The sequence below is a fragment of the Schistocerca cancellata genome, unplaced genomic scaffold (assembly GCF_023864275.1).
Source record: "Schistocerca cancellata isolate TAMUIC-IGC-003103 unplaced genomic scaffold, iqSchCanc2.1 HiC_scaffold_534, whole genome shotgun sequence".
Classification (NCBI taxonomy): Eukaryota; Metazoa; Arthropoda; class Insecta; order Orthoptera; family Acrididae; genus Schistocerca; species Schistocerca cancellata.
In genome coordinates, this window is record NW_026046548.1 from 21,527 (window position 1) to 47,972 (window position 26,446).

Below are 26,446 nucleotides of genomic sequence, written 5' to 3' on the forward strand. Positions count from 1 at the left end.
AGAAGGAGTGAGCCTCTCCACCATATGAGAGGCAGTATCTAGCAGATACACATGGTAAAACATTCGACTTGCGTTAGCTCATAAATTGCTACACGTCATCGTCTGCAAGCTAAAATGGACACATCTGCACTGCCCAGTGAGGCGACACTTGTACTAACACCTGGTGGACGGCTGTGAGACGAGGAGATGAGCTGCGGCTTCTGGGCGCGACTGTAACGCTGCGCCCTCGATCAAATAACACTGCACATTGCTGGTGACCCACGTGTTTAGTAGTGACGCAACTGCTAGGATGCAGCTCAACGTCCGCCTTTTGAGAGCGAGAAAATTTTCGCAGTCGGCAGGACTCGAACCTACGCTCCCAGAGGGAATCTGATTTCAAGTCAGACGCCTTAACCACTCGGCCACGACTGCCGGTGGCGGAAGCGACTCCCGACAAGTCAAACCGCCATCTTTAGAAGCAATCTGATGGCAGAAAACGGCGTGGCCTCACTCTTTGCTGTAGGGTTTCCATTAGCCGTTACGAAAGTGTACTAATTTTCGCCCAGACAGGGACTTGAACCCAGGACCCTTCGGTTGAAAACCTAACGCTCTACCGACTCAGCTATGCGGGCCCACGCACGAGCATTATCGTACAGCTGCGTGGTGTGCGAGTGTTTCGCATGTCGTAATTGCTGGCTTATGGCTCCAATGGCGACTTCACCGACTTCCCACTGACGCACCGCTGACGCTAGTTTTCTGTCGTCTTAAAACGATGGACATACCTCCAAGCAGCTGCGAGATCTTAAGAAAAGAAAAAAAAAAAAAAAAAAAACGCTGCACTACTGCTTTTGCCGCACTCGAATGATTGAAATTGCGATTCTTAAAAAGAAAATGAAATTTTCGAGCACATCTGTGTACTCACCATCTCAGCGACGGCTTTCTGCAGTCCCAGCGTCAGTGCGAGGTGAACCGATAGGCACAGTAAGCAGCGGTCGTCGCGAAAACTCAGTATTCTTAAAACGGAAATTTTCGTCTTGTTGAGAATGGCGTCACTGGTTGCACCCGCATTCGCCCACGCATGTCACATGTGTGCGAAAACGTTTGCTCCTCTTTACGCAAAATCGCACGCAGCCGGTAGGATTCGAACCTACGCTCCCAGAGGGAATCTGATTTCGAGTCAGACGCCTTAACCACTCGGCCACGACTGCCGTTAGCGCGGTGTTCTCCCGACACATGCAACTGCTACCGTATAAAACGCTGTGGTGTCAGAAAACGGCGTAGCTGCATTATTTTCCGTAGCGTTTCCACCGCTACCAGACGAATCGCTACCAAAGTATTAAAATTTCCGCCCGGACAGGGACTTGAACCCTGGACCCTTAGGTTAAAAGCCTAATGCTCTACCGACTGAGCTATCCGGGCTCACACAAGGCTGCAAAATCTCCTACGATGCACAACTATACATTGACTCATGTCCTTTACTGTTGTGCAATCGCTGCATGGGGCCGTTACTAATAAAACGTCGCCTAAATGCTGTCTACAAACTTATCGCGCTAAGCCCGTAACACACTATCGAAGACTGCTGACACACGATGCAACAACAAATTGCACCAGTTGTTACGTCTCATACGTTGGAGCAGAGAATTTACGTGTTTTGTCGACACTCACTGGGCAATTGGAAAATTCACAAGCATTTCGAATGCAATGTTTCCCACGCTTTCGCTCATTTCACGGTTCCGTTGAAGACGTTCTTCACCACCTGACACAGAAAAAGGAATGCAGTCGGTAGGATATTTTTAATTCTTTTGCTTCTAAGGGAGTTAGTTATCTAGTAAGTTCCTCTTGTGGCATGCAATAGACAACCAGAACAGCTACAGGAGAGAGTCATTTTTGTTGTCAGCGGTAGTTGCATTATCACAAACGCAGAGTAATTCCATTGGCGTCGCATCAAAACGAGTACCTGCCGAAACCCGGGATCGAACCAGGGACCTTTAGATCTTCAGTCTAACGCTCTCCCAACTGAGCTATTTCGGCTGACGGCGAAGGTTGCCATTTGCATGTGTTCGTTCACTTCTGCCTCGTTGCCAATTTCACAGTCACCTTCGTCTGATAAGACACAGGGACGCTGAAGGGCGAGCAGCCGATGCAGTGAAGTTCCACACACATTTCTTCAGCTTCCGTCATCGTAACAAGCAAACATGTCGACTCGATTCGTGTGATATTGAATTCGCTGACTTGACGTGACGCCACGCTGACGCTAGAAAACCCGTGCTATATCGATGCCAGGGGCAACTCGTGTGCAGAGAACGAGACACAAGAAGGAGTGAGCCTCTCCACCATATGAGAGGCAGTATCTAGCAGATACACATGGTAAAACATTCGACTTGCGTTAGCTCATAAATTGCTACACGTCATCGTCTGCAAGCTAAAATGGACACATCTGCACTGCCCAGTGAGGCGACACTTGTACTAACACCTGGTGGACGGCTGTGAGACGAGGAGATGAGCTGCGGCTTCTGGGCGCGACTGTAACGCTGCGCCCTCGATCAAATAACACTGCACATTGCTGGTGACCCACGTGTTTAGTAGTGACGCAACTGCTAGGATGCAGCTCAACGTCCGCCTTTTGAGAGCGAGAAAATTTTCGCAGTCGGCAGGACTCGAACCTACGCTCCCAGAGGGAATCTGATTTCAAGTCAGACGCCTTAACCACTCGGCCACGACTGCCGGTGGCGGAAGCGACTCCCGACAAGTCAAACCGCCATCTTTAGAAGCAATCTGATGGCAGAAAACGGCGTGGCCTCACTCTTTGCTGTAGGGTTTCCATTAGCCGTTACGAAAGTGTACTAATTTTCGCCCAGACAGGGACTTGAACCCAGGACCCTTCGGTTGAAAACCTAACGCTCTACCGACTCAGCTATGCGGGCCCACGCACGAGCATTATCGTACAGCTGCGTGGTGTGCGAGTGTTTCGCATGTCGTAATTGCTGGCTTATGGCTCCAATGGCGACTTCACCGACTTCCCACTGACGCACCGCTGACGCTAGTTTTCTGTCGTCTTAAAACGATGGACATACCTCCAAGCAGCTGCGAGATCTTAAGAAAAGAAAAAAAAAAAAAAAACGCTGCACTACTGCTTTTGCCGCACTCGAATGATTGAAATTGCGATTCTTAAAAAGAAAATGAAATTTTCGAGCACATCTGTGTACTCACCATCTCAGCGACGGCTTTCTGCAGTCCCAGCGTCAATGCGAGGTGAACCGATAGGCACAGTAAGCAGCGGTCGTCGCGAAAACTCAGTATTCTTAAAACGGAAATTTTCGTCTTGTTGAGAATGGCGTCACTGGTTGCACCCGCATTCGCCCACGCATGTCACATGTGTGCGAAAACGTTTGCTCCTCTTTACGCAAAATCGCACGCAGCCGGTAGGATTCGAACCTACGCTCCCAGAGGGAATCTGATTTCGAGTCAGACGCCTTAACCACTCGGCCACGACTGCCGTTAGCGCGGTGTTCTCCCGACACATGCAACTGCTACCGTATAAAACGCTGTGGTGTCAGAAAACGGCGTAGCTGCATTATTTTCCGTAGCGTTTCCACCGCTACCAGACGAATCGCTACCAAAGTATTAAAATTTCCGCCCGGACAGGGACTTGAACCCTGGACCCTTAGGTTAAAAGCCTAATGCTCTACCGACTGAGCTATCCGGGCTCACACAAGGCTGCAAAATCTCCTACGATGCACAACTATACATTGACTCATGTCCTTTACTGTTGTGCAATCGCTGCATGGGGCCGTTACTAATAAAACGTCGCCTAAATGCTGTCTACAAACTTATCGCGCTAAGCCCGTAACACACTATCGAAGACTGCTGACACACGATGCAACAACAAATTGCACCAGTTGTTACGTCTCATACGTTGGAGCAGAGAATTTACGTGTTTTGTCGACACTCACTGGGCAATTGGAAAATTCACAAGCATTTCGAATGCAATGTTTCCCACGCTTTCGCTCATTTCACGGTTCCGTTGAAGACGTTCTTCACCACCTGACACAGAAAAAGGAATGCAGTCGGTAGGATATTTTTAATTCTTTTGCTTCTAAGGGAGTTAGTTATCTAGTAAGTTCCTCTTGTGGCATGCAATAGACAACCAGAACAGCTACAGGAGAGAGTCATTTTTGTTGTCAGCGGTAGTTGCATTATCACAAACGCAGAGTAATTCCATTGGCGTCGCATCAAAACGAGTACCTGCCGAAACCCGGGATCGAACCAGGGACCTTTAGATCTTCAGTCTAACGCTCTCCCAACTGAGCTATTTCGGCTGACGGCGAAGGTTGCCATTTGCATGTGTTCGTTCACTTCTGCCTCGTTGCCAATTTCACAGTCACCTTCGTCTGATAAGACACAGGGACGCTGAAGGGCGAGCAGCCGATGCAGTGAAGTTCCACACACATTTCTTCAGCTTCCGTCATCGTAACAAGCAAACATGTCGACTCGATTCGTGTGATATTGAATTCGCTGACTTGACGTGACGCCACGCTGACGCTAGAAAACCCGTGCTATATCGATGCCAGGGGCAACTCGTGTGCAGAGAACGAGACACAAGAAGGAGTGAGCCTCTCCACCATATGAGAGGCAGTATCTAGCAGATACACATGGTAAAACATTCGACTTGCGTTAGCTCATAAATTGCTACACGTCATCGTCTGCAAGCTAAAATGGACACATCTGCACTGCCCAGTGAGGCGACACTTGTACTAACACCTGGTGGACGGCTGTGAGACGAGGAGATGAGCTGCGGCTTCTGGGCGCGACTGTAACGCTGCGCCCTCGATCAAATAACACTGCACATTGCTGGTGACCCACGTGTTTAGTAGTGACGCAACTGCTAGGATGCAGCTCAACGTCCGCCTTTTGAGAGCGAGAAAATTTTCGCAGTCGGCAGGACTCGAACCTACGCTCCCAGAGGGAATCTGATTTCAAGTCAGACGCCTTAACCACTCGGCCACGACTGCCGGTGGCGGAAGCGACTCCCGACAAGTCAAACCGCCATCTTTAGAAGCAATCTGATGGCAGAAAGCGGCGTGGCCTCACTCTTTGCTGTAGGGTTTCCATTAGCCGTTACGAAAGTGTACTAATTTTCGCCCAGACAGGGACTTGAACCCAGGACCCTTCAGTTGAAAACCTAACGCTCTACCGACTCAGCTATGCGGGCCCACGCACGAGCATTATCGTACAGCTGCGTGGTGTGCGAGTGTTTCGCATGTCGTAATTGCTGGCTTATGGCTCCAATGGCGACTTCACCGACTTCCCACTGACGCACCGCTGACGCTAGTTTTCTGTCGTCTTAAAACGATGGACATACCTCCAAGCAGCTGCGAGATCTTAAGAAAAGAAAAAAAAAAAAAAAAAAACGCTGCACTACTGCTTTTGCCGCACTCGAATGATTGAAATTGCGATTCTTAAAAAGAAAATGAAATTTTCGAGCACATCTGTGTACTCACCATCTCAGCGACGGCTTTCTGCAGTCCCAGCGTCAGTGCGAGGTGAACCGATAGGCACAGTAAGCAGCGGTCGTCGCGAAAACTCAGTATTCTTAAAACGGAAATTTTCGTCTTGTTGAGAATGGCGTCACTGGTTGCACCCGCATTCGCCCACGCATGTCACATGTGTGCGAAAACGTTTGCTCCTCTTTACGCAAAATCGCACGCAGCCGGTAGGATTCGAACCTACGCTCCCAGAGGTAATCTGATTTCGAGTCAGACGCCTTAACCACTCGGCCACGACTGCCGTTAGCGCGGTGTTCTCCCGACACATGCAACTGCTACCGTATAAAACGCTGTGGTGTCAGAAAACGGCGTAGCTGCATTATTTTCCGTAGCGTTTCCACCGCTACCAGACGAATCGCTACCAAAGTATTAAAATTTCCGCCCGGACAGGGACTTGAACCCTGGACCCTTAGGTTAAAAGCCTAATGCTCTACCGACTGAGCTATCCGGGCTCACACAAGGCTGCAAAATCTCCTACGATGCACAACTATACATTGACTCATGTCCTTTACTGTTGTGCAATCGCTGCATGGGGCCGTTACTAATAAAACGTCGCCTAAATGCTGTCTACAAACTTATCGCGCTAAGCCCGTAACACACTATCGAAGACTGCTGACACACGATGCAACAACAAATTGCACCAGTTGTTACGTCTCATACGTTGGAGCAGAGAATTTACGTGTTTTGTCGACACTCACTGGGCAATTGGAAAATTCACAAGCATTTCGAATGCAATGTTTCCCACGCTTTCGCTCATTTCACGGTTCCGTTGAAGACGTTCTTCACCACCTGACACAGAAAAAGGAATGCAGTCGGTAGGATATTTTTAATTCTTTTGCTTCTAAGGGAGTTAGTTATCTAGTAAGTTCCTCTTGTGGCATGCAATAGACAACCAGAACAGCTACAGGAGAGAGTCATTTTTGTTGTCAGCGGTAGTTGCATTATCACAAACGCAGAGTAATTCCATTGGCGTCGCATCAAAACGAGTACCTGCCGAAACCCGGGATCGAACCAGGGACCTTTAGATCTTCAGTCTAACGCTCTCCCAACTGAGCTATTTCGGCTGACGGCGAAGGTTGCCATTTGCATGTGTTCGTTCACTTCTGCCTCGTTGCCAATTTCACAGTCACCTTCGTCTGATAAGACACAGGGACGCTGAAGGGCGAGCAGCCGATGCAGTGAAGTTCCACACACATTTCTTCAGCTTCCGTCATCGTAACAAGCAAACATGTCGACTCGATTCGTGTGATATTGAATTCGCTGACTTGACGTGACGCCACGCTGACGCTAGAAAACCCGTGCTATATCGATGCCAGGGGCAACTCGTGTGCAGAGAACGAGACACAAGAAGGAGTGAGCCTCTCCACCATATGAGAGGCAGTATCTAGCAGATACACATGGTAAAACATTCGACTTGCGTTAGCTCATAAATTGCTACACGTCATCGTCTGCAAGCTAAAATGGACACATCTGCACTGCCCAGTGAGGCGACACTTGTACTAACACCTGGTGGACGGCTGTGAGACGAGGAGATGAGCTGCGGCTTCTGGGCGCGACTGTAACGCTGCGCCCTCGATCAAATAACACTGCACATTGCTGGTGACCCACGTGTTTAGTAGTGACGCAACTGCTAGGATGCAGCTCAACGTCCGCCTTTTGAGAGCGAGAAAATTTTCGCAGTCGGCAGGACTCGAACCTACGCTCCCAGAGGGAATCTGATTTCAAGTCAGACGCCTTAACCACTCGGCCACGACTGCCGGTGGCGGAAGCGACTCCCGACAAGTCAAACCGCCATCTTTAGAAGCAATCTGATGGCAGAAAACGGCGTGGCCTCACTCTTTGCTGTAGGGTTTCCATTAGCCGTTACGAAAGTGTACTAATTTTCGCCCAGACAGGGACTTGAACCCAGGACCCTTCGGTTGAAAACCTAACGCTCTACCGACTCAGCTATGCGGGCCCACGCACGAGCATTATCGTACAGCTGCGTGGTGTGCGAGTGTTTCGCATGTCGTAATTGCTGGCTTATGGCTCCAATGGCGACTTCACCGACTTCCCACTGACGCACCGCTGACGCTAGTTTTCTGTCGTCTTAAAACGATGGACATACCTCCAAGCAGCTGCGAGATCTTAAGAAAAGAAAAAAAAAAAAAAAACGCTGCACTACTGCTTTTGCCGCAATCGAATGATTGAAATTGCGATTCTTAAAAAGAAAATGAAATTTTCGAGCACATCTGTGTACTCACCATCTCAGCGACGGCTTTCTGCAGTCCCAGCGTCAGTGCGAGGTGAACCGATAGGCACAGTAAGCAGCGGTCGTCGCGAAAACTCAGTATTCTTAAAACGGAAATTTTCGTCTTGTTGAGAATGGCGTCACTGGTTGCACCCGCATTCGCCCACGCATGTCACATGTGTGCGAAAACGTTTGCTCCTCTTTACGCAAAATCGCACGCAGCCGGTAGGATTCGAACCTACGCTCCCAGAGGGAATCTGATTTCGAGTCAGACGCCTTAACCACTCGGCCACGACTGCCGTTAGCGCGGTGTTCTCCCGACACATGCAACTGCTACCGTATAAAACGCTGTGGTGTCAGAAAACGGCGTAGCTGCATTATTTTCCGTAGCGTTTCCACCGCTACCAGACGAATCGCTACCAAAGTATTAAAATTTCCGCCCGGACAGGGACTTGAACCCTGGACCCTTAGGTTAAAAGCCTAATGCTCTACCGACTGAGCTATCCGGGCTCACACAAGGCTGCAAAATCTCCTACGATGCACAACTATACATTGACTCATGTCCTTTACTGTTGTGCAATCGCTGCATGGGGCCGTTACTAATAAAACGTCGCCTAAATGCTGTCTACAAACTTATCGCGCTAAGCCCGTAACACACTATCGAAGACTGCTGACACACGATGCAACAACAAATTGCACCAGTTGTTACGTCTCATACGTTGGAGCAGAGAATTTACGTGTTTTGTCGACACTCACTGGGCAATTGGAAAATTCACAAGCATTTCGAATGCAATGTTTCCCACGCTTTCGCTCATTTCACGGTTCCGTTGAAGACGTTCTTCACCACCTGACACAGAAAAAGGAATGCAGTCGGTAGGATATTTTTAATTCTTTTGCTTCTAAGGGAGTTAGTTATCTAGTAAGTTCCTCTTGTGGCATGCAATAGACAACCAGAACAGCTACAGGAGAGAGTCATTTTTGTTGTCAGCGGTAGTTGCATTATCACAAACGCAGAGTAATTCCATTGGCGTCGCATCAAAACGAGTACCTGCCGAAACCCGGGATCGAACCAGGGACCTTTAGATCTTCAGTCTAACGCTCTCCCAACTGAGCTATTTCGGCTGACGGCGAAGGTTGCCATTTGCATGTGTTCGTTCACTTCTGCCTCGTTGCCAATTTCACAGTCACCTTCGTCTGATAAGACACAGGGACGCTGAAGGGCGAGCAGCCGATGCAGTGAAGTTCCACACACATTTCTTCAGCTTCCGTCATCGTAACAAGCAAACATGTCGACTCGATTCGTGTGATATTGAATTCGCTGACTTGACGTGACGCCACGCTGACGCTAGAAAACCCGTGCTATATCGATGCCAGGGGCAACTCGTGTGCAGAGAACGAGACACAAGAAGGAGTGAGCCTCTCCACCATATGAGAGGCAGTATCTAGCAGATACACATGGTAAAACATTCGACTTGCGTTAGCTCATAAATTGCTACACGTCATCGTCTGCAAGCTAAAATGGACACATCTGCACTGCCCAGTGAGGCGACACTTGTACTAACACCTGGTGGACGGCTGTGAGACGAGGAGATGAGCTGCGGCTTCTGGGCGCGACTGTAACGCTGCGCCCTCGATCAAATAACACTGCACATTGCTGGTGACCCACGTGTTTAGTAGTGACGCAACTGCTAGGATGCAGCTCAACGTCCGCCTTTTGAGAGCGAGAAAATTTTCGCAGTCGGCAGGACTCGAACCTACGCTCCCAGAGGGAATCTGATTTCAAGTCAGACGCCTTAACCACTCGGCCACGACTGCCGGTGGCGGAAGCGACTCCCGACAAGTCAAACCGCCATCTTTAGAAGCAATCTGATGGCAGAAAACGGCGTGGCCTCACTCTTTGCTGTAGGGTTTCCATTAGCCGTTACGAAAGTGTACTAATTTTCGCCCAGACAGGGACTTGAACCCAGGACCCTTCGGTTGAAAACCTAACGCTCTACCGACTCAGCTATGCGGGCCCACGCACGAGCATTATCGTACAGCTGCGTGGTGTGCGAGTGTTTCGCATGTCGTAATTGCTGGCTTATGGCTCCAATGGCGACTTCACCGACTTCCCACTGACGCACCGCTGACGCTAGTTTTCTGTCGTCTTAAAACGATGGACATACCTCCAAGCAGCTGCGAGATCTTAAGAAAAGAAAAAAAAAAAAAAAAAACGCTGCACTACTGCTTTTGCCGCAATCGAATGATTGAAATTGCGATTCTTAAAAAGAAAATGAAATTTTCGAGCACATCTGTGTACTCACCATCTCAGCGACGGCTTTCTGCAGTCCCAGCGTCAGTGCGAGGTGAACCGATAGGCACAGTAAGCAGCGGTCGTCGCGAAAACTCAGTATTCTTAAAACGGAAATTTTCGTCTTGTTGAGAATGGCGTCACTGGTTGCACCCGCATTCGCCCACGCATGTCACATGTGTGCGAAAACGTTTGCTCCTCTTTACGCAAAATCGCACGCAGCCGGTAGGATTCGAACCTACGCTCCCAGAGGGAATCTGATTTCGAGTCAGACGCCTTAACCACTCGGCCACGACTGCCGTTAGCGCGGTGTTCTCCCGACACATGCAACTGCTACCGTATAAAACGCTGTGGTGTCAGAAAACGGCGTAGCTGCATTATTTTCCGTAGCGTTTCCACCGCTACCAGACGAATCGCTACCAAAGTATTAAAATTTCCGCCCGGACAGGGACTTGAACCCTGGACCCTTAGGTTAAAAGCCTAATGCTCTACCGACTGAGCTATCCGGGCTCACACAAGGCTGCAAAATCTCCTACGATGCACAACTATACATTGACTCATGTCCTTTACTGTTGTGCAATCGCTGCATGGGGCCGTTACTAATAAAACGTCGCCTAAATGCTGTCTACAAACTTATCGCGCTAAGCCCGTAACACACTATCGAAGACTGCTGACACACGATGCAACAACAAATTGCACCAGTTGTTACGTCTCATACGTTGGAGCAGAGAATTTACGTGTTTTGTCGACACTCACTGGGCAATTGGAAAATTCACAAGCATTTCGAATGCAATGTTTCCCACGCTTTCGCTCATTTCACGGTTCCGTTGAAGACGTTCTTCACCACCTGACACAGAAAAAGGAATGCAGTCGGTAGGATATTTTTAATTCTTTTGCTTCTAAGGGAGTTAGTTATCTAGTAAGTTCCTCTTGTGGCATGCAATAGACAACCAGAACAGCTACAGGAGAGAGTCATTTTTGTTGTCAGCGGTAGTTGCATTATCACAAACGCAGAGTAATTCCATTGGCGTCGCATCAAAACGAGTACCTGCCGAAACCCGGGATCGAACCAGGGACCTTTAGATCTTCAGTCTAACGCTCTCCCAACTGAGCTATTTCGGCTGACGGCGAAGGTTGCCATTTGCATGTGTTCGTTCACTTCTGCCTCGTTGCCAATTTCACAGTCACCTTCGTCTGATAAGACACAGGGACGCTGAAGGGCGAGCAGCCGATGCAGTGAAGTTCCACACACATTTCTTCAGCTTCCGTCATCGTAACAAGCAAACATGTCGACTCGATTCGTGTGATATTGAATTCGCTGACTTGACGTGACGCCACGCTGACGCTAGAAAACCCGTGCTATATCGATGCCAGGGGCAACTCGTGTGCAGAGAACGAGACACAAGAAGGAGTGAGCCTCTCCACCATATGAGAGGCAGTATCTAGCAGATACACATGGTAAAACATTCGACTTGCGTTAGCTCATAAATTGCTACACGTCATCGTCTGCAAGCTAAAATGGACACATCTGCACTGCCCAGTGAGGCGACACTTGTACTAACACCTGGTGGACGGCTGTGAGACGAGGAGATGAGCTGCGGCTTCTGGGCGCGACTGTAACGCTGCGCCCTCGATCAAATAACACTGCACATTGCTGGTGACCCACGTGTTTAGTAGTGACGCAACTGCTAGGATGCAGCTCAACGTCCGCCTTTTGAGAGCGAGAAAATTTTCGCAGTCGGCAGGACTCGAACCTACGCTCCCAGAGGGAATCTGATTTCAAGTCAGACGCCTTAACCACTCGGCCACGACTGCCGGTGGCGGAAGCGACTCCCGACAAGTCAAACCGCCATCTTTAGAAGCAATCTGATGGCAGAAAACGGCGTGGCCTCACTCTTTGCTGTAGGGTTTCCATTAGCCGTTACGAAAGTGTACTAATTTTCGCCCAGACAGGGACTTGAACCCAGGACCCTTCGGTTGAAAACCTAACGCTCTACCGACTCAGCTATGCGGGCCCACGCACGAGCATTATCGTACAGCTGCGTGGTGTGCGAGTGTTTCGCATGTCGTAATTGCTGGCTTATGGCTCCAATGGCGACTTCACCGACTTCCCACTGACGCACCGCTGACGCTAGTTTTCTGTCGTCTTAAAACGATGGACATACCTCCAAGCAGCTGCGAGATCTTAAGAAAAGAAAAAAAAAAAAAAAACGCTGCACTACTGCTTTTGCCGCAATCGAATGATTGAAATTGCGATTCTTAAAAAGAAAATGAAATTTTCGAGCACATCTGTGTACTCACCATCTCAGCGACGGCTTTCTGCAGTCCCAGCGTCAGTGCGAGGTGAACCGATAGGCACAGTAAGCAGCGGTCGTCGCGAAAACTCAGTATTCTTAAAACGGAAATTTTCGTCTTGTTGAGAATGGCGTCACTGGTTGCACCCGCATTCGCCCACGCATGTCACATGTGTGCGAAAACGTTTGCTCCTCTTTACGCAAAATCGCACGCAGCCGGTAGGATTCGAACCTACGCTCCCAGAGGGAATCTGATTTCGAGTCAGACGCCTTAACCACTCGGCCACGACTGCCGTTAGCGCGGTGTTCTCCCGACACATGCAACTGCTACCGTATAAAACGCTGTGGTGTCAGAAAACGGCGTAGCTGCATTATTTTCCGTAGCGTTTCCACCGCTACCAGACGAATCGCTACCAAAGTATTAAAATTTCCGCCCGGACAGGGACTTGAACCCTGGACCCTTAGGTTAAAAGCCTAATGCTCTACCGACTGAGCTATCCGGGCTCACACAAGGCTGCAAAATCTCCTACGATGCACAACTATACATTGACTCATGTCCTTTACTGTTGTGCAATCGCTGCATGGGGCCGTTACTAATAAAACGTCGCCTAAATGCTGTCTACAAACTTATCGCGCTAAGCCCGTAACACACTATCGAAGACTGCTGACACACGATGCAACAACAAATTGCACCAGTTGTTACGTCTCATACGTTGGAGCAGAGAATTTACGTGTTTTGTCGACACTCACTGGGCAATTGGAAAATTCACAAGCATTTCGAATGCAATGTTTCCCACGCTTTCGCTCATTTCACGGTTCCGTTGAAGACGTTCTTCACCACCTGACACAGAAAAAGGAATGCAGTCGGTAGGATATTTTTAATTCTTTTGCTTCTAAGGGAGTTAGTTATCTAGTAAGTTCCTCTTGTGGCATGCAATAGACAACCAGAACAGCTACAGGAGAGAGTCATTTTTGTTGTCAGCGGTAGTTGCATTATCACAAACGCAGAGTAATTCCATTGGCGTCGCATCAAAACGAGTACCTGCCGAAACCCGGGATCGAACCAGGGACCTTTAGATCTTCAGTCTAACGCTCTCCCAACTGAGCTATTTCGGCTGACGGCGAAGGTTGCCATTTGCATGTGTTCGTTCACTTCTGCCTCGTTGCCAATTTCACAGTCACCTTCGTCTGATAAGACACAGGGACGCTGAAGGGCGAGCAGCCGATGCAGTGAAGTTCCACACACATTTCTTCAGCTTCCGTCATCGTAACAAGCAAACATGTCGACTCGATTCGTGTGATATTGAATTCGCTGACTTGACGTGACGCCACGCTGACGCTAGAAAACCCGTGCTATATCGATGCCAGGGGCAACTCGTGTGCAGAGAACGAGACACAAGAAGGAGTGAGCCTCTCCACCATATGAGAGGCAGTATCTAGCAGATACACATGGTAAAACATTCGACTTGCGTTAGCTCATAAATTGCTACACGTCATCGTCTGCAAGCTAAAATGGACACATCTGCACTGCCCAGTGAGGCGACACTTGTACTAACACCTGGTGGACGGCTGTGAGACGAGGAGATGAGCTGCGGCTTCTGGGCGCGACTGTAACGCTGCGCCCTCGATCAAATAACACTGCACATTGCTGGTGACCCACGTGTTTAGTAGTGACGCAACTGCTAGGATGCAGCTCAACGTCCGCCTTTTGAGAGCGAGAAAATTTTCGCAGTCGGCAGGACTCGAACCTACGCTCCCAGAGGGAATCTGATTTCAAGTCAGACGCCTTAACCACTCGGCCACGACTGCCGGTGGCGGAAGCGACTCCCGACAAGTCAAACCGCCATCTTTAGAAGCAATCTGATGGCAGAAAACGGCGTGGCCTCACTCTTTGCTGTAGGGTTTCCATTAGCCGTTACGAAAGTGTACTAATTTTCGCCCAGACAGGGACTTGAACCCAGGACCCTTCGGTTGAAAACCTAACGCTCTACCGACTCAGCTATGCGGGCCCACGCACGAGCATTATCGTACAGCTGCGTGGTGTGCGAGTGTTTCGCATGTCGTAATTGCTGGCTTATGGCTCCAATGGCGACTTCACCGACTTCCCACTGACGCACCGCTGACGCTAGTTTTCTGTCGTCTTAAAACGATGGACATACCTCCAAGCAGCTGCGAGATCTTAAGAAAAGAAAAAAAAAAAAAAAAACGCTGCACTACTGCTTTTGCCGCAATCGAATGATTGAAATTGCGATTCTTAAAAAGAAAATGAAATTTTCGAGCACATCTGTGTACTCACCATCTCAGCGACGGCTTTCTGCAGTCCCAGCGTCAGTGCGAGGTGAACCGATAGGCACAGTAAGCAGCGGTCGTCGCGAAAACTCAGTATTCTTAAAACGGAAATTTTCGTCTTGTTGAGAATGGCGTCACTGGTTGCACCCGCATTCGCCCACGCATGTCACATGTGTGCGAAAACGTTTGCTCCTCTTTACGCAAAATCGCACGCAGCCGGTAGGATTCGAACCTACGCTCCCAGAGGGAATCTGATTTCGAGTCAGACGCCTTAACCACTCGGCCACGACTGCCGTTAGCGCGGTGTTCTCCCGACACATGCAACTGCTACCGTATAAAACGCTGTGGTGTCAGAAAACGGCGTAGCTGCATTATTTTCCGTAGCGTTTCCACCGCTACCAGACGAATCGCTACCAAAGTATTAAAATTTCCGCCCGGACAGGGACTTGAACCCTGGACCCTTAGGTTAAAAGCCTAATGCTCTACCGACTGAGCTATCCGGGCTCACACAAGGCTGCAAAATCTCCTACGATGCACAACTATACATTGACTCATGTCCTTTACTGTTGTGCAATCGCTGCATGGGGCCGTTACTAATAAAACGTCGCCTAAATGCTGTCTACAAACTTATCGCGCTAAGCCCGTAACACACTATCGAAGACTGCTGACACACGATGCAACAACAAATTGCACCAGTTGTTACGTCTCATACGTTGGAGCAGAGAATTTACGTGTTTTGTCGACACTCACTGGGCAATTGGAAAATTCACAAGCATTTCGAATGCAATGTTTCCCACGCTTTCGCTCATTTCACGGTTCCGTTGAAGACGTTCTTCACCACCTGACACAGAAAAAGGAATGCAGTCGGTAGGATATTTTTAATTCTTTTGCTTCTAAGGGAGTTAGTTATCTAGTAAGTTCCTCTTGTGGCATGCAATAGACAACCAGAACAGCTACAGGAGAGAGTCATTTTTGTTGTCAGCGGTAGTTGCATTATCACAAACGCAGAGTAATTCCATTGGCGTCGCATCAAAACGAGTACCTGCCGAAACCCGGGATCGAACCAGGGACCTTTAGATCTTCAGTCTAACGCTCTCCCAACTGAGCTATTTCGGCTGACGGCGAAGGTTGCCATTTGCATGTGTTCGTTCACTTCTGCCTCGTTGCCAATTTCACAGTCACCTTCGTCTGATAAGACACAGGGACGCTGAAGGGCGAGCAGCCGATGCAGTGAAGTTCCACACACATTTCTTCAGCTTCCGTCATCGTAACAAGCAAACATGTCGACTCGATTCGTGTGATATTGAATTCGCTGACTTGACGTGACGCCACGCTGACGCTAGAAAACCCGTGCTATATCGATGCCAGGGGCAACTCGTGTGCAGAGAACGAGACACAAGAAGGAGTGAGCCTCTCCACCATATGAGAGGCAGTATCTAGCAGATACACATGGTAAAACATTCGACTTGCGTTAGCTCATAAATTGCTACACGTCATCGTCTGCAAGCTAAAATGGACACATCTGCACTGCCCAGTGAGGCGACACTTGTACTAACACCTGGTGGACGGCTGTGAGACGAGGAGATGAGCTGCGGCTTCTGGGCGCGACTGTAACGCTGCGCCCTCGATCAAATAACACTGCACATTGCTGGTGACCCACGTGTTTAGTAGTGACGCAACTGCTAGGATGCAGCTCAACGTCCGCCTTTTGAGAGCGAGAAAATTTTCGCAGTCGGCAGGACTCGAACCTACGCTCCCAGAGGGAATCTGATTTCAAGTCAGACGCCTTAACCACTCGGCCACGACTGCCGGTGGCGGAAGCGACTCCCGACAAGTCAAACCGCCATCTTTAGAAGCAATCTGATGGCAGAAAACGGCGTGGCCTCACTCTTTGCTGTAGGGTTTCCATTAGCCGTTACGAAAGTGTACTAATTTTCGCCCAGACAGGGACTTGAACCCAGGACCCTTCGGTTGAAAACCTAACGCTCTACCGACTCAGCTATGCGGGCCCACGCACGAGCATTATCGTACAGCTGCGTGGTGTGCGAGTGTTTCGCATGTCGTAATTGCTGGCTTATGGCTCCAATGGCGACTTCACCGACTTCCCACTGACGCACCGCTGACGCTAGTTTTCTGTCGTCTTAAAACGATGGACATACCTCCAAGCAGCTGCGAGATCTTAAGAAAAGAAAAAAAAAAAAAAAAACGCTGCACTACTGCTTTTGCCGCAATCGAATGATTGAAATTGCGATTCTTAAAAAGAAAATGAAATTTTCGAGCACATCTGTGTACTCACCATCTCAGCGACGGCTTTCTGCAGTCCCAGCGTCAGTGCGAGGTGAACCGATAGGCACAGTAAGCAGCGGTCGTCGCGAAAACTCAGTATTCTTAAAACGGAAATTTTCGTCTTGTTGAGAATGGCGTCACTGGTTGCACCCGCATTCGCCCACGCATGTCACATGTGTGCGAAAACGTTTGCTCCTCTTTACGCAAAATCGCACGCAGCCGGTAGGATTCGAACCTACGCTCCCAGAGGGAATCTGATTTCGAGTCAGACGCCTTAACCACTCGGCCACGACTGCCGTTAGCGCGGTGTTCTCCCGACACATGCAACTGCTACCGTATAAAACGCTGTGGTGTCAGAAAACGGCGTAGCTGCATTATTTTCCGTAGCGTTTCCACCGCTACCAGACGAATCGCTACCAAAGTATTAAAATTTCCGCCCGGACAGGGACTTGAACCCTGGACCCTTAGGTTAAAAGCCTAATGCTCTACCGACTGAGCTATCCGGGCTCACACAAGGCTGCAAAATCTCCTACGATGCACAACTATACATTGACTCATGTCCTTTACTGTTGTGCAATCGCTGCATGGGGCCGTTACTAATAAAACGTCGCCTAAATGCTGTCTACAAACTTATCGCGCTAAGCCCGTAACACACTATCGAAGACTGCTGACACACGATGCAACAACAAATTGCACCAGTTGTTACGTCTCATACGTTGGAGCAGAGAATTTACGTGTTTTGTCGACACTCACTGGGCAATTGGAAAATTCACAAGCATTTCGAATGCAATGTTTCCCACGCTTTCGCTCATTTCACGGTTCCGTTGAAGACGTTCTTCACCACCTGACACAGAAAAAGGAATGCAGTCGGTAGGATATTTTTAATTCTTTTGCTTCTAAGGGAGTTAGTTATCTAGTAAGTTCCTCTTGTGGCATGCAATAGACAACCAGAACAGCTACAGGAGAGAGTCATTTTTGTTGTCAGCGGTAGTTGCATTATCACAAACGCAGAGTAATTCCATTGGCGTCGCATCAAAACGAGTACCTGCCGAAACCCGGGATCGAACCAGGGACCTTTAGATCTTCAGTCTAACGCTCTCCCAACTGAGCTATTTCGGCTGACGGCGAAGGTTGCCATTTGCATGTGTTCGTTCACTTCTGCCTCGTTGCCAATTTCACAGTCACCTTCGTCTGATAAGACACAGGGACGCTGAAGGGCGAGCAGCCGATGCAGTGAAGTTCCACACACATTTCTTCAGCTTCCGTCATCGTAACAAGCAAACATGTCGACTCGATTCGTGTGATATTGAATTCGCTGACTTGACGTGACGCCACGCTGACGCTAGAAAACCCGTGCTATATCGATGCCAGGGGCAACTCGTGTGCAGAGAACGAGACACAAGAAGGAGTGAGCCTCTCCACCATATGAGAGGCAGTATCTAGCAGATACACATGGTAAAACATTCGACTTGCGTTAGCTCATAAATTGCTACACGTCATCGTCTGCAAGCTAAAATGGACACATCTGCACTGCCCAGTGAGGCGACACTTGTACTAACACCTGGTGGACGGCTGTGAGACGAGGAGATGAGCTGCGGCTTCTGGGCGCGACTGTAACGCTGCGCCCTCGATCAAATAACACTGCACATTGCTGGTGACCCACGTGTTTAGTAGTGACGCAACTGCTAGGATGCAGCTCAACGTCCGCCTTTTGAGAGCGAGAAAATTTTCGCAGTCGGCAGGACTCGAACCTACGCTCCCAGAGGGAATCTGATTTCAAGTCAGACGCCTTAACCACTCGGCCACGACTGCCGGTGGCGGAAGCGACTCCCGACAAGTCAAACCGCCATCTTTAGAAGCAATCTGATGGCAGAAAACGGCGTGGCCTCACTCTTTGCTGTAGGGTTTCCATTAGCCGTTACGAAAGTGTACTAATTTTCGCCCAGACAGGGACTTGAACCCAGGACCCTTCGGTTGAAAACCTAACGCTCTACCGACTCAGCTATGCGGGCCCACGCACGAGCATTATCGTACAGCTGCGTGGTGTGCGAGTGTTTCGCATGTCGTAATTGCTGGCTTATGGCTCCAATGGCGACTTCACCGACTTCCCACTGACGCACCGCTGACGCTAGTTTTCTGTCGTCTTAAAACGATGGACATACCTCCAAGCAGCTGCGAGATCTTAAGAAAAGAAAAAAAAAAAAAAAAAAAACGCTGCACTACTGCTTTTGCCGCACTCGAATGATTGAAATTGCGATTCTTAAAAAGAAAATGAAATTTTCGAGCACATCTGTGTACTCACCATCTCAGCGACGGCTTTCTGCAGTCCCAGCGTCAGTGCGAGGTGAACCGATAGGCACAGTAAGCAGCGGTCGTCGCGAAAACTCAGTATTCTTAAAACGGAAATTTTCGTCTTGTTGAGAATGGCGTCACTGGTTGCACCCGCATTCGCCCACGCATGTCACATGTGTGCGAAAACGTTTGCTCCTCTTTACGCAAAATCGCACGCAGCCGGTAGGATTCGAACCTACGCTCCCAGAGGGAATCTGATTTCGAGTCAGACGCCTTAACCACTCGGCCACGACTGCCGTTAGCGCGGTGTTCTCCCGACACATGCAACTGCTACCGTATAAAACGCTGTGGTGTCAGAAAACGGCGTAGCTGCATTATTTTCCGTAGCGTTTCCACCGCTACCAGACGAATCGCTACCAAAGTATTAAAATTTCCGCCCGGACAGGGACTTGAACCCTGGACCCTTAGGTTAAAAGCCTAATGCTCTACCGACTGAGCTATCCGGGCTCACACAAGGCTGCAAAATCTCCTACGATGCACAACTATACATTGACTCATGTCCTTTACTGTTGTGCAATCGCTGCATGGGGCCGTTACTAATAAAACGTCGCCTAAATGCTGTCTACAAACTTATCGCGCTAAGCCCGTAACACACTATCGAAGACTGCTGACACACGATGCAACAACAAATTGCACCAGTTGTTACGTCTCATACGTTGGAGCAGAGAATTTACGTGTTTTGTCGACACTCACTGGGCAATTGGAAAATTCACAAGCATTTCGAATGCAATGTTTCCCACGCTTTCGCTCATTTCACGGTTCCGTTGAAGACGTTCTTCACCACCTGACACAGAAAAAGGAATGCAGTCGGTAGGATATTTTTAATTCTTTTGCTTCTAAGGGAGTTAGTTATCTAGTAAGTTCCTCTTGTGGCATGCAATAGACAACCAGAACAGCTACAGGGAGAGAGTCATTTTTGTTGTCAGCGGTAGTTGCATTATCACAAACGCAGAGTAATTCCATTGGCGTCGCATCAAAACGAGTACCTGCCGAAACCCGGGATCGAACCAGGGACCTTTAGATCTTCAGTCTAACGCTCTCCCAACTGAGCTATTTCGGCTGACGGCGAAGGTTGCCATTTGCATGTGTTCGTTCACTTCTGCCTCGTTGCCAATTTCACAGTCACCTTCGTCTGATAAGACACAGGGACGCTGAAGGGCGAGCAGCCGATGCAGTGAAGTTCCACACACATTTCTTCAGCTTCCGTCATCGTAACAAGCAAACATGTCGACTCGATTCGTGTGATATTGAATTCGCTGACTTGACGTGACGCCACGCTGACGCTAGAAAACCCGTGCTATATCGATGCCAGGGGCAACTCGTGTGCAGAGAACGAGACACAAGAAGGAGTGAGCCTCTCCACCATATGAGAGGCAGTATCTAGCAGATACACATGGTAAAACATTCGACTTGCGTTAGCTCATAAATTGCTACACGTCATCGTCTGCAAGCTAAAATGGACACATCTGCACTGCCCAGTGAGGCGACACTTGTACTAACACCTGGTGGACGGCTGTGAGACGAGGAGATGAGCTGCGGCTTCTGGGCGCGACTGTAACGCTGCGCCCTCGATCAAATAACACTGCACATTGCTGGTGACCCACGTGTTTAGTAGTGACGCAACTGCTAGGATGCAGCTCAACGTCCGCCTTTTGAGAGCGAGAAAATTTTCGCAGTCGGCAGGACTCGAACCTACGCTCCCAGAGGGAATCTGATTTCAAGTCAGACGCCTTAACCACTCGGCCACGACTGCCGGTGGCGGAAGCGACTCCCGACAAGTCAAACCGCCATCTTTAGAAGCAATCTGATGGCAGAAAACGGCGTGGCCTCACTCTTTGCTGTAGGGTTTCCATTAGCCGTTACGAAAGTGTACTAATTTTCGCCCAGACAGGGACTTGAACCCAGGACCCTTCGGTTGAAAACCTAACGCTCTACCGACTCAGCTATGCGGGCCCACGCACGAGCATTATCGTACAGCTGCGTGGTGTGCGAGTGTTTCGCATGTCGTAATTGCTGGCTTATGGCTCCAATGGCGACTTCACCGACTTCCCACTGACGCACCGCTGACGCTAGTTTTCTGTCGTCTTAAAACGATGGACATACCTCCAAGCAGCTGCGAGATCTTAAGAAAAGAAAAAAAAAAAAAAAAACGCTGCACTACTGCTTTTGCCGCACTCGAATGATTGAAATTGCGATTCTTAAAAAGAAAATGAAATTTTCGAGCACATCTGTGTACTCACCATCTCAGCGACGGCTTTCTGCAGTCCCAGCGTCAGTGCGAGGTGAACCGATAGGCACAGTAAGCAGCGGTCGTCGCGAAAACTCAGTATTCTTAAACGGAAATTTTCGTCTTGTTGAGAATGGCGTCACTGGTTGCACCCGCATTCGCCCACGCATGTCACATGTGTGCGAAAACGTTTGCTCCTCTTTACGCAAAATCGCACGCAGCCGGTAGGATTCGAACCTACGCTCCCAGAGGGAATCTGATTTCGAGTCAGACGCCTTAACCACTCGGCCACGACTGCCGTTAGCGCGGTGTTCTCCCGACACATGCAACTGCTACCGTATAAAACGCTGTGGTGTCAGAAAACGGCGTAGCTGCATTATTTTCCGTAGCGTTTCCACCGCTACCAGACGAATCGCTACCAAAGTATTAAAATTTCCGCCCGGACAGGGACTTGAACCCTGGACCCTTAGGTTAAAAGCCTAATGCTCTACCGACTGAGCTATCCGGGCTCACACAAGGCTGCAAAATCTCCTACGATGCACAACTATACATTGACTCATGTCCTTTACTGTTGTGCAATCGCTGCATGGGGCCGTTACTAATAAAACGTCGCCTAAATGCTGTCTACAAACTTATCGCGCTAAGCCCGTAACACACTATCGAAGACTGCTGACACACGATGCAACAACAAATTGCACCAGTTGTTACGTCTCATACGTTGGAGCAGAGAATTTACGTGTTTTGTCGACACTCACTGGGCAATTGGAAAATTCACAAGCATTTCGAATGCAATGTTTCCCACGCTTTCGCTCATTTCACGGTTCCGTTGAAGACGTTCTTCACCACCTGACACAGAAAAAGGAATGCAGTCGGTAGGATATTTTTAATTCTTTTGCTTCTAAGGGAGTTAGTTATCTAGTAAGTTCCTCTTGTGGCATGCAATAGACAACCAGAACAGCTACAGGAGAGAGTCATTTTTGTTGTCAGCGGTAGTTGCATTATCACAAACGCAGAGTAATTCCATTGGCGTCGCATCAAAACGAGTACCTGCCGAAACCCGGGATCGAACCAGGGACCTTTAGATCTTCAGTCTAACGCTCTCCCAACTGAGCTATTTCGGCTGACGGCGAAGGTTGCCATTTGCATGTGTTCGTTCACTTCTGCCTCGTTGCCAATTTCACAGTCACCTTCGTCTGATAAGACACAGGGACGCTGAAGGGCGAGCAGCCGATGCAGTGAAGTTCCACACACATTTCTTCAGCTTCCGTCATCGTAACAAGCAAACATGTCGACTCGATTCGTGTGATATTGAATTCGCTGACTTGACGTGACGCCACGCTGACGCTAGAAAACCCGTGCTATATCGATGCCAGGGGCAACTCGTGTGCAGAGAACGAGACACAAGAAGGAGTGAGCCTCTCCACCATATGAGAGGCAGTATCTAGCAGATACACATGGTAAAACATTCGACTTGCGTTAGCTCATAAATTGCTACACGTCATCGTCTGCAAGCTAAAATGGACACATCTGCACTGCCCAGTGAGGCGACACTTGTACTAACACCTGGTGGACGGCTGTGAGACGAGGAGATGAGCTGCGGCTTCTGGGCGCGACTGTAACGCTGCGCCCTCGATCAAATAACACTGCACATTGCTGGTGACCCACGTGTTTAGTAGTGACGCAACTGCTAGGATGCAGCTCAACGTCCGCCTTTTGAGAGCGAGAAAATTTTCGCAGTCGGCAGGACTCGAACCTACGCTCCCAGAGGGAATCTGATTTCAAGTCAGACGCCTTAACCACTCGGCCACGACTGCCGGTGGCGGAAGCGACTCCGACAAGTCAAACCGCCATCTTTAGAAGCAATCTGATGGCAGAAAACGGCGTGGCCTCACTCTTTGCTGTAGGGTTTCCATTAGCCGTTACGAAAGTGTACTAATTTTCGCCCAGACAGGGACTTGAACCCAGGACCCTTCGGTTGAAAACCTAACGCTCTACCGACTCAGCTATGCGGGCCCACGCACGAGCATTATCGTACAGCTGCGTGGTGTGCGAGTGTTTCGCATGTCGTAATTGCTGGCTTATGGCTCCAATGGCGACTTCACCGACTTCCCACTGACGCACCGCTGACGCTAGTTTTCTGTCGTCTTAAAACGATGGACATACCTCCAAGCAGCTGCGAGATCTTAAGAAAAGAAAAAAAAAAAAAAAACGCTGCACTACTGCTTTTGCCGCAATCGAATGATTGAAATTGCGATTCTTAAAAAGAAAATGAAATTTTCGAGCACATCTGTGTACTCACCATCTCAGCGACGGCTTTCTGCAGTCCCAGCGTCAGTGCGAGGTGAACCGATAGGCACAGTAAGCAGCGGTCGTCGCGAAAACTCAGTATTCTTAAAACGGAAATTTTCGTCTTGTTGAGAATGGCGTCACTGGTTGCACCCGCATTCGCCCACGCATGTCACATGTGTGCGAAAACGTTTGCTCCTCTTTACGCAAAATCGCACGCAGCCGGTAGGATTCGAACCTACGCTCCCAGAGGGAATCTGATTTCGAGTCAGACGCCTTAACCACTCGGCCACGACTGCCGTTAGCGCGGTGTTCTCCCGACACATGCAACTGCTACCGTATAAAACGCTGTGGTGTCAGAAAACGGCGTAGCTGCATTATTTTCCGTAGCGTTTCCACCGCTACCAGACGAATCGCTACCAAAGTATTAAAATTTCCGCCCGGACAGGGACTTGAACCCTGGACCCTTAGGTTAAAAGCCTAATGCTCTACCGACTGAGCTATCCGGGCTCACACAAGGCTGCAAAATCTCCTACGATGCACAACTATACATTGACTCATGTCCTTTACTGTTGTGCAATCGCTGCATGGGGCCGTTACTAATAAAACGTCGCCTAAATGCTGTCTACAAACTTATCGCGCTAAGCCCGTAACACACTATCGAAGACTGCTGACACACGATGCAACAACAAATTGCACCAGTTGTTACGTCTCATACGTTGGAGCAGAGAATTTACGTGTTTTGTCGACACTCACTGGGCAATTGGAAAATTCACAAGCATTTCGAATGCAAATGTTTCCCCACGCTTTCGCTCATTTCACGGTTCCGTTGAAGACGTTCTTCACCACCTGACACAGAAAAAGGAATGCAGTCGGTAGGATATTTTTAATTCTTTTGCTTCTAAGGGAGTTAGTTATCTAGTAAGTTCCTCTTGTGGCATGCAATAGACAACCAGAACAGCTACAGGAGAGAGTCATTTTTGTTGTCAGCGGTAGTTGCATTATCACAAACGCAGAGTAATTCCATTGGCGTCGCATCAAAACGAGTACCTGCCGAAACCCGGGATCGAACCAGGGACCTTTAGATCTTCAGTCTAACGCTCTCCCAACTGAGCTATTTCGGCTGACGGCGAAGGTTGCCATTTGCATGTGTTCGTTCACTTCTGCCTCGTTGCCAATTTCACAGTCACCTTCGTCTGATAAGACACAGGGACGCTGAAGGCGAGCAGCCGATGCAGTGAAGTTCCACACACATTTCTTCAGCTTCCGTCATCGTAACAAGCAAACATGTCGACTCGATTCGTGTGATATTGAATTCGCTGACTTGACGTGACGCCACGCTGACGCTAGAAAACCCGTGCTATATCGATGCCAGGGGCAACTCGTGTGCAGAGAACGAGACACAAGAAGGAGTGAGCCTCTCCACCATATGAGAGGCAGTATCTAGCAGATACACATGGTAAAACATTCGACTTGCGTTAGCTCATAAATTGCTACACGTCATCGTCTGCAAGCTAAAATGGACACATCTGCACTGCCCAGTGAGGCGACACTTGTACTAACACCTGGTGGACGGCTGTGAGACGAGGAGATGAGCTGCGGCTTCTGGGCGCGACTGTAACGCTGCGCCCTCGATCAAATAACACTGCACATTGCTGGTGACCCACGTGTTTAGTAGTGACGCAACTGCTAGGATGCAGCTCAACGTCCGCCTTTTGAGAGCGAGAAAATTTTCGCAGTCGGCAGGACTCGAACCTACGCTCCCAGAGGGAATCTGATTTCAAGTCAGACGCCTTAACCACTCGGCCACGACTGCCGGTGGCGGAAGCGACTCCCGACAAGTCAAACCGCCATCTTTAGAAGCAATCTGATGGCAGAAAACGGCGTGGCCTCACTCTTTGCTGTAGGGTTTCCATTAGCCGTTACGAAAGTGTACTAATTTTCGCCCAGACAGGGACTTGAACCCAGGACCCTTCGGTTGAAAACCTAACGCTCTACCGACTCAGCTATGCGGGCCCACGCACGAGCATTATCGTACAGCTGCGTGGTGTGCGAGTGTTTCGCATGTCGTAATTGCTGGCTTATGGCTCCAATGGCGACTTCACCGACTTCCCACTGACGCACCGCTGACGCTAGTTTTCTGTCGTCTTAAAACGATGGACATACCTCCAAGCAGCTGCGAGATCTTAAGAAAAGAAAAAAAAAAAAAAAACGCTGCACTACTGCTTTTGCCGCAATCGAATGATTGAAATTGCGATTCTTAAAAAGAAAATGAAATTTTCGAGCACATCTGTGTACTCACCATCTCAGCGACGGCTTTCTGCAGTCCCAGCGTCAGTGCGAGGTGAACCGATAGGCACAGTAAGCAGCGGTCGTCGCGAAAACTCAGTATTCTTAAAACGGAAATTTTCGTCTTGTTGAGAATGGCGTCACTGGTTGCACCCGCATTCGCCCACGCATGTCACATGTGTGCGAAAACGTTTGCTCCTCTTTACGCAAAATCGCACGCAGCCGGTAGGATTCGAACCTACGCTCCCAGAGGGAATCTGATTTCGAGTCAGACGCCTTAACCACTCGGCCACGACTGCCGTTAGCGCGGTGTTCTCCCGACACATGCAACTGCTACCGTATAAAACGCTGTGGTGTCAGAAAACGGCGTAGCTGCAT

At 49.3% G+C, this 26,446-nt stretch overlaps 46 non-coding genes across 46 annotated transcripts; all 46 read right to left on the bottom strand.

Moving 5' to 3' along the window:
• Positions 1–329: 329 nt before the first annotated feature.
• Positions 330–411, bottom strand: Trnas-uga (transfer RNA serine (anticodon UGA)). Its single transcript has one exon. It is a non-coding gene; the product is annotated as a tRNA-Ser (tRNA).
• A 694-nt stretch (positions 412–1,105) lies between these two features.
• On the bottom strand, positions 1,106–1,187 carry Trnas-cga (transfer RNA serine (anticodon CGA)). Its single transcript has one exon. It is a non-coding gene; the product is annotated as a tRNA-Ser (tRNA).
• Positions 1,188–1,325: 138 nt separating this feature from the next.
• On the bottom strand, positions 1,326–1,398 carry Trnak-uuu (transfer RNA lysine (anticodon UUU)). The gene has a single exon. It is a non-coding gene; the product is annotated as a tRNA-Lys (tRNA).
• A 539-nt stretch (positions 1,399–1,937) lies between these two features.
• On the bottom strand, positions 1,938–2,010 carry Trnaf-gaa (transfer RNA phenylalanine (anticodon GAA)). Its single transcript has one exon. It is a non-coding gene; the product is annotated as a tRNA-Phe (tRNA).
• Positions 2,011–2,621: 611 nt separating this feature from the next.
• Positions 2,622–2,703, bottom strand: Trnas-uga (transfer RNA serine (anticodon UGA)). Its single transcript has one exon. It is a non-coding gene; the product is annotated as a tRNA-Ser (tRNA).
• A 690-nt stretch (positions 2,704–3,393) lies between these two features.
• Trnas-cga (transfer RNA serine (anticodon CGA)) lies at positions 3,394–3,475 on the bottom strand. Its single transcript has one exon. It is a non-coding gene; the product is annotated as a tRNA-Ser (tRNA).
• A 138-nt stretch (positions 3,476–3,613) lies between these two features.
• Positions 3,614–3,686, bottom strand: Trnak-uuu (transfer RNA lysine (anticodon UUU)). The gene has a single exon. It is a non-coding gene; the product is annotated as a tRNA-Lys (tRNA).
• A 539-nt stretch (positions 3,687–4,225) lies between these two features.
• Trnaf-gaa (transfer RNA phenylalanine (anticodon GAA)) lies at positions 4,226–4,298 on the bottom strand. Its single transcript has one exon. It is a non-coding gene; the product is annotated as a tRNA-Phe (tRNA).
• A 611-nt stretch (positions 4,299–4,909) lies between these two features.
• Trnas-uga (transfer RNA serine (anticodon UGA)) lies at positions 4,910–4,991 on the bottom strand. Its single transcript has one exon. It is a non-coding gene; the product is annotated as a tRNA-Ser (tRNA).
• A 693-nt stretch (positions 4,992–5,684) lies between these two features.
• Positions 5,685–5,766, bottom strand: Trnas-cga (transfer RNA serine (anticodon CGA)). Its single transcript has one exon. It is a non-coding gene; the product is annotated as a tRNA-Ser (tRNA).
• Positions 5,767–5,904: 138 nt separating this feature from the next.
• Positions 5,905–5,977, bottom strand: Trnak-uuu (transfer RNA lysine (anticodon UUU)). The gene has a single exon. It is a non-coding gene; the product is annotated as a tRNA-Lys (tRNA).
• A 539-nt stretch (positions 5,978–6,516) lies between these two features.
• Positions 6,517–6,589, bottom strand: Trnaf-gaa (transfer RNA phenylalanine (anticodon GAA)). Its single transcript has one exon. It is a non-coding gene; the product is annotated as a tRNA-Phe (tRNA).
• Positions 6,590–7,200: 611 nt separating this feature from the next.
• On the bottom strand, positions 7,201–7,282 carry Trnas-uga (transfer RNA serine (anticodon UGA)). Its single transcript has one exon. It is a non-coding gene; the product is annotated as a tRNA-Ser (tRNA).
• Positions 7,283–7,972: 690 nt separating this feature from the next.
• On the bottom strand, positions 7,973–8,054 carry Trnas-cga (transfer RNA serine (anticodon CGA)). Its single transcript has one exon. It is a non-coding gene; the product is annotated as a tRNA-Ser (tRNA).
• Positions 8,055–8,192: 138 nt separating this feature from the next.
• On the bottom strand, positions 8,193–8,265 carry Trnak-uuu (transfer RNA lysine (anticodon UUU)). Its single transcript has one exon. It is a non-coding gene; the product is annotated as a tRNA-Lys (tRNA).
• A 539-nt stretch (positions 8,266–8,804) lies between these two features.
• Trnaf-gaa (transfer RNA phenylalanine (anticodon GAA)) lies at positions 8,805–8,877 on the bottom strand. The gene has a single exon. It is a non-coding gene; the product is annotated as a tRNA-Phe (tRNA).
• Positions 8,878–9,488: 611 nt separating this feature from the next.
• Trnas-uga (transfer RNA serine (anticodon UGA)) lies at positions 9,489–9,570 on the bottom strand. The gene has a single exon. It is a non-coding gene; the product is annotated as a tRNA-Ser (tRNA).
• Positions 9,571–10,262: 692 nt separating this feature from the next.
• Trnas-cga (transfer RNA serine (anticodon CGA)) lies at positions 10,263–10,344 on the bottom strand. Its single transcript has one exon. It is a non-coding gene; the product is annotated as a tRNA-Ser (tRNA).
• Positions 10,345–10,482: 138 nt separating this feature from the next.
• Positions 10,483–10,555, bottom strand: Trnak-uuu (transfer RNA lysine (anticodon UUU)). The gene has a single exon. It is a non-coding gene; the product is annotated as a tRNA-Lys (tRNA).
• A 539-nt stretch (positions 10,556–11,094) lies between these two features.
• Positions 11,095–11,167, bottom strand: Trnaf-gaa (transfer RNA phenylalanine (anticodon GAA)). Its single transcript has one exon. It is a non-coding gene; the product is annotated as a tRNA-Phe (tRNA).
• A 611-nt stretch (positions 11,168–11,778) lies between these two features.
• Positions 11,779–11,860, bottom strand: Trnas-uga (transfer RNA serine (anticodon UGA)). Its single transcript has one exon. It is a non-coding gene; the product is annotated as a tRNA-Ser (tRNA).
• Positions 11,861–12,550: 690 nt separating this feature from the next.
• Trnas-cga (transfer RNA serine (anticodon CGA)) lies at positions 12,551–12,632 on the bottom strand. Its single transcript has one exon. It is a non-coding gene; the product is annotated as a tRNA-Ser (tRNA).
• A 138-nt stretch (positions 12,633–12,770) lies between these two features.
• On the bottom strand, positions 12,771–12,843 carry Trnak-uuu (transfer RNA lysine (anticodon UUU)). The gene has a single exon. It is a non-coding gene; the product is annotated as a tRNA-Lys (tRNA).
• Positions 12,844–13,382: 539 nt separating this feature from the next.
• On the bottom strand, positions 13,383–13,455 carry Trnaf-gaa (transfer RNA phenylalanine (anticodon GAA)). Its single transcript has one exon. It is a non-coding gene; the product is annotated as a tRNA-Phe (tRNA).
• Positions 13,456–14,066: 611 nt separating this feature from the next.
• Positions 14,067–14,148, bottom strand: Trnas-uga (transfer RNA serine (anticodon UGA)). Its single transcript has one exon. It is a non-coding gene; the product is annotated as a tRNA-Ser (tRNA).
• A 691-nt stretch (positions 14,149–14,839) lies between these two features.
• On the bottom strand, positions 14,840–14,921 carry Trnas-cga (transfer RNA serine (anticodon CGA)). The gene has a single exon. It is a non-coding gene; the product is annotated as a tRNA-Ser (tRNA).
• A 138-nt stretch (positions 14,922–15,059) lies between these two features.
• Positions 15,060–15,132, bottom strand: Trnak-uuu (transfer RNA lysine (anticodon UUU)). The gene has a single exon. It is a non-coding gene; the product is annotated as a tRNA-Lys (tRNA).
• A 539-nt stretch (positions 15,133–15,671) lies between these two features.
• Trnaf-gaa (transfer RNA phenylalanine (anticodon GAA)) lies at positions 15,672–15,744 on the bottom strand. The gene has a single exon. It is a non-coding gene; the product is annotated as a tRNA-Phe (tRNA).
• Positions 15,745–16,355: 611 nt separating this feature from the next.
• On the bottom strand, positions 16,356–16,437 carry Trnas-uga (transfer RNA serine (anticodon UGA)). Its single transcript has one exon. It is a non-coding gene; the product is annotated as a tRNA-Ser (tRNA).
• A 691-nt stretch (positions 16,438–17,128) lies between these two features.
• Positions 17,129–17,210, bottom strand: Trnas-cga (transfer RNA serine (anticodon CGA)). The gene has a single exon. It is a non-coding gene; the product is annotated as a tRNA-Ser (tRNA).
• Positions 17,211–17,348: 138 nt separating this feature from the next.
• Positions 17,349–17,421, bottom strand: Trnak-uuu (transfer RNA lysine (anticodon UUU)). Its single transcript has one exon. It is a non-coding gene; the product is annotated as a tRNA-Lys (tRNA).
• A 539-nt stretch (positions 17,422–17,960) lies between these two features.
• Trnaf-gaa (transfer RNA phenylalanine (anticodon GAA)) lies at positions 17,961–18,033 on the bottom strand. The gene has a single exon. It is a non-coding gene; the product is annotated as a tRNA-Phe (tRNA).
• Positions 18,034–18,644: 611 nt separating this feature from the next.
• Trnas-uga (transfer RNA serine (anticodon UGA)) lies at positions 18,645–18,726 on the bottom strand. The gene has a single exon. It is a non-coding gene; the product is annotated as a tRNA-Ser (tRNA).
• Positions 18,727–19,420: 694 nt separating this feature from the next.
• Positions 19,421–19,502, bottom strand: Trnas-cga (transfer RNA serine (anticodon CGA)). Its single transcript has one exon. It is a non-coding gene; the product is annotated as a tRNA-Ser (tRNA).
• A 138-nt stretch (positions 19,503–19,640) lies between these two features.
• Positions 19,641–19,713, bottom strand: Trnak-uuu (transfer RNA lysine (anticodon UUU)). The gene has a single exon. It is a non-coding gene; the product is annotated as a tRNA-Lys (tRNA).
• Positions 19,714–20,253: 540 nt separating this feature from the next.
• Positions 20,254–20,326, bottom strand: Trnaf-gaa (transfer RNA phenylalanine (anticodon GAA)). The gene has a single exon. It is a non-coding gene; the product is annotated as a tRNA-Phe (tRNA).
• Positions 20,327–20,937: 611 nt separating this feature from the next.
• Positions 20,938–21,019, bottom strand: Trnas-uga (transfer RNA serine (anticodon UGA)). Its single transcript has one exon. It is a non-coding gene; the product is annotated as a tRNA-Ser (tRNA).
• A 690-nt stretch (positions 21,020–21,709) lies between these two features.
• Positions 21,710–21,791, bottom strand: Trnas-cga (transfer RNA serine (anticodon CGA)). The gene has a single exon. It is a non-coding gene; the product is annotated as a tRNA-Ser (tRNA).
• Positions 21,792–21,929: 138 nt separating this feature from the next.
• On the bottom strand, positions 21,930–22,002 carry Trnak-uuu (transfer RNA lysine (anticodon UUU)). The gene has a single exon. It is a non-coding gene; the product is annotated as a tRNA-Lys (tRNA).
• Positions 22,003–22,541: 539 nt separating this feature from the next.
• On the bottom strand, positions 22,542–22,614 carry Trnaf-gaa (transfer RNA phenylalanine (anticodon GAA)). Its single transcript has one exon. It is a non-coding gene; the product is annotated as a tRNA-Phe (tRNA).
• Positions 22,615–23,225: 611 nt separating this feature from the next.
• Positions 23,226–23,307, bottom strand: Trnas-uga (transfer RNA serine (anticodon UGA)). The gene has a single exon. It is a non-coding gene; the product is annotated as a tRNA-Ser (tRNA).
• A 689-nt stretch (positions 23,308–23,996) lies between these two features.
• Trnas-cga (transfer RNA serine (anticodon CGA)) lies at positions 23,997–24,078 on the bottom strand. The gene has a single exon. It is a non-coding gene; the product is annotated as a tRNA-Ser (tRNA).
• Positions 24,079–24,216: 138 nt separating this feature from the next.
• Trnak-uuu (transfer RNA lysine (anticodon UUU)) lies at positions 24,217–24,289 on the bottom strand. The gene has a single exon. It is a non-coding gene; the product is annotated as a tRNA-Lys (tRNA).
• Positions 24,290–24,830: 541 nt separating this feature from the next.
• Positions 24,831–24,903, bottom strand: Trnaf-gaa (transfer RNA phenylalanine (anticodon GAA)). The gene has a single exon. It is a non-coding gene; the product is annotated as a tRNA-Phe (tRNA).
• A 610-nt stretch (positions 24,904–25,513) lies between these two features.
• Trnas-uga (transfer RNA serine (anticodon UGA)) lies at positions 25,514–25,595 on the bottom strand. Its single transcript has one exon. It is a non-coding gene; the product is annotated as a tRNA-Ser (tRNA).
• A 690-nt stretch (positions 25,596–26,285) lies between these two features.
• Trnas-cga (transfer RNA serine (anticodon CGA)) lies at positions 26,286–26,367 on the bottom strand. Its single transcript has one exon. It is a non-coding gene; the product is annotated as a tRNA-Ser (tRNA).
• Positions 26,368–26,446: the final 79 nt, after the last annotated feature.